This window comes from Astyanax mexicanus, chromosome 18 (assembly GCF_023375975.1).
Source record: "Astyanax mexicanus isolate ESR-SI-001 chromosome 18, AstMex3_surface, whole genome shotgun sequence".
Lineage (NCBI taxonomy): Eukaryota > Metazoa > Chordata > Actinopteri > Characiformes > Acestrorhamphidae > Astyanax > Astyanax mexicanus.
Window position 1 is genome coordinate 12,111,644 of NC_064425.1, and position 3,357 is coordinate 12,115,000.

Consider the following 3,357-nt stretch of genomic DNA (forward strand, 5'->3'; position numbering starts at 1 on the left):
GGCGGAGCAGAGGCGTGTGATTGGCTGATTGTGAAGGTTGACAGGTGAAAGCAGAGATGCTTTTAAAAGCTTCGGTTTCTTTTCTGCGGCAACAATTTCTTTTCTGCCATCCGGTTACTGTGTAACACACCTGCACGCACATACACACACATACTTATATAAAATATATTAAACAAACACACATTTATACTTACTTGCTTATACATTCCAAAAAACCAGTCGACTACCTTATCTAATCAATCACTGTTTTATTGTAACTATTTCAGTGCAGAAGCAGGTGGAGGTTTCTGACCAGTGATGAGATGTTTATACCTTAAACACCTCTACAGACCAGCTCTGTGTGTGTGTGTGTGTGTGTGTGTGTGTGTGTGTGTGTATATGTCAGGATGGAGATTAGACTGATAACTGTAGTTTTGTGAAGTGATAGACTACAAAAGCTTCATTACAAAATTCACCTCTGGAAGAACCATATGCCATCCCAACATTGCCATCATCCTGCTCCACCCAAAACATCCACCCTGCTCCACACAGTCTAAAACAAAACATCTTTTTTTAGCTAAAACACCTACTACCTTCCAGCCTCCAAGAAACAACCATCTACACATCTCTACTCCATCTGAAATAACCAGCTACACCCCAAAAGCCCATTTACACCGGAGACACCAGCTACATCCTAAATTCACAGCTCTGCACCAGCTCCTCCAGAAATGCCAATCCACACATCCCAGCTCCACCCAAAATATTTAGCTAAACCTAAAACACTAAGCTACCCCAAAAACACCCATCTACACATCCCAGCTTTATTTAGAACACCAGCTACACCCCAAAAGCCATTTACACCTGACCCAGCTCCACCTGAAACATCTAGCTCCACCTGAAACACTCTGCTACCCACAAAACCCCCATCCACACACATCAGCTTTATTTGAAACACCAGCTACACCCTAAATACACAGCTTTACACCAGTTCTTCAAGAAATGCCCTATCTATAACTACAACTACATTTAAAACATCAAGCTCTCCACCAAACACAGCCTGTAACAGCTCCACCCAAAACTCACAGATACAGATCTGAAACATTCAACTCCACCTGAAAAATATCTCAGCTACACCGAAAAACACCCAGCTTAGTGCCAGCTTCACTCAAAACATCCAACCAAGCCTAAAACACCCCGCTCCTCCCAAAACACCCAGCTCTACACAAATCAGCAGTTTAATTTTAGCCCCATGCATAACATTTAGCTACAAACAAAACTTCTAGCTACCCCAGAAACACCCATCTATACATATTACCTTAGCCCTCATTTACACCTGAGCCATTAGCTGCACCCCCAGCTCCATGTAAAACACCCAACTCCACCCGAAAGACTCAGTTCCACCCACAACACCCTGCTTTACCCAGCTCCACCTAAAACTCACTGCTACAAAATTACACTCACTGCAGTTCACACTTTATGGAAAGTTCAGATTCTTTAAGGGAGGTTCTCATTTTCAGACTTGAGCTTTTTGACCAAAATAACTTAAATAATTCTTGAACAGGTTCCAGTCATGCTTATAAGAACATTGGTGCTTTTTAGTGGACCCGCTCATGTTTGCACCAGATTTTGGTGGAACCAAATTTACGTCAAAGAATACGCCAGTTGCACAACGGCTCTCGATTTGCACTCAAGAACCTACTATTCTTTGGTTTCAGCTGGGAACAAACTTTTCGGGTTCCAAAACTTTTTTTAATGTGCGTTGAACGATACCAGTGGTTTTTCCACATCCTGTTGGAGAGGTTCTGTGATTTTTAAATAAAACATATTATACCAGATTGTGATTTTAAACTGGTTGTACAATGTTTATTCATTTATTTATTTCTATATTGATAGATTTGTGCTGGGAAATGGTTCCAGCCTGCTGCACTACACACCATGGACAGTGTCTGTCCAAAGTGTGTGTGTGTGTGTCTGTGTGTGTGTGCAGCTGTTTGGCTTGGCTGTGTCTCAGAGGTGCTGACAATAACACAATTTCACTTGAGGCAGGGTGGGGGGCTGGGGGTCTTACAAATGAGAGGGTGGGTGTGTGTATGTGTGTGTGAGTGTGTTGAAGCCGGTCATATTTCTGTTACAGATCCAGTTCAGACATCCCAGACCATTACACACACACACACACATTTCTCAATCTCTCTGAGAGGGTCTCCATATGACAGCTCTCATGACACTAAAACGATTAGACACAGATACCAGAGAGAGAGGGAGTGAAAGCGAGAGAGAGAGAGAGAGAAGTGTGTATATAAAGAAAGAAAGACTCGGAAAGAGCAAGAGAGAGGGGCTGTGTTCTATTTGAGTACTTTACACTAAAATTAAAGCTAAAAGAGTAAATTTAAAATGTATTTTGTGACAGATTACTGATGACCTGTTGATAAATGTAACTGTACCATAATCCAATGTAATAATAAATAGGAAACATAACCTGATTACTTTCAGTTACACACACAAAAGTAGTGATGTCTCAGCATGTAGAGAGTTGCAGAGGTTCCTAATGGTGTCCTGCTATAATCTCCAATATTCTCAGACAGTTCCTGCAGATTTTGCCTTGGGCTGGTTGAGAGAGTTGTATGCCCATCCCATAGCCTTTCACACATTTTTAATCAGGGATAGGTCTATAGATTCAGCCGGCCATTGCGCACCAGAGTGTGCATTCAGTAAATGTAGGGGGGCTGGTTGCAGGACCTCATTAAGATAATGTTGTGCTATCAGCATGTCTGTATTAAAGAACAGTGGTGAGTATCTGGCATCATACCAAATTGCACCTTACCCCATGATAACACTACGCCGAATGGATGTGTGATAGCTATGGTGTAACTGGGCAAACAAGTGATTTTGAAATCAGATTTGTCTCAAAATGATCCGCTGCAATTCTGGCATGGCTACCCACCAGTTTTCACTCCTGTCAGTTGGTTCCTTCTGGGTGCAACTAATTTTTGTTTCAGTATAGTGAGAAAGACAAAGAGACAGGTTAGTTCATCGATAGTATGAACCAACATTTTGGATTTCATCTCCACCGTCTAGAATGTCCTGGAAATGGACAGAAAGTGTGTGTGTGTGTGTGTGTGTGTTCCTGGGAATCTGGCAAGGGAAAGAATTCCATGTGTCTCAGTGGAATGATGGTCCGATTAGTTTTCTTTGGCACTGCATCCCGCACACACACACACACACACACACACACACACACACACACACACGGCCATGGATTTGCAAAACACTCTAACATATTATTAACTGTTAGACTTACACTATGGAACACATTCATACTAAATATAGTTATGTATATAGAATACATATAGGCATGAAATAATTACACATATATTTATA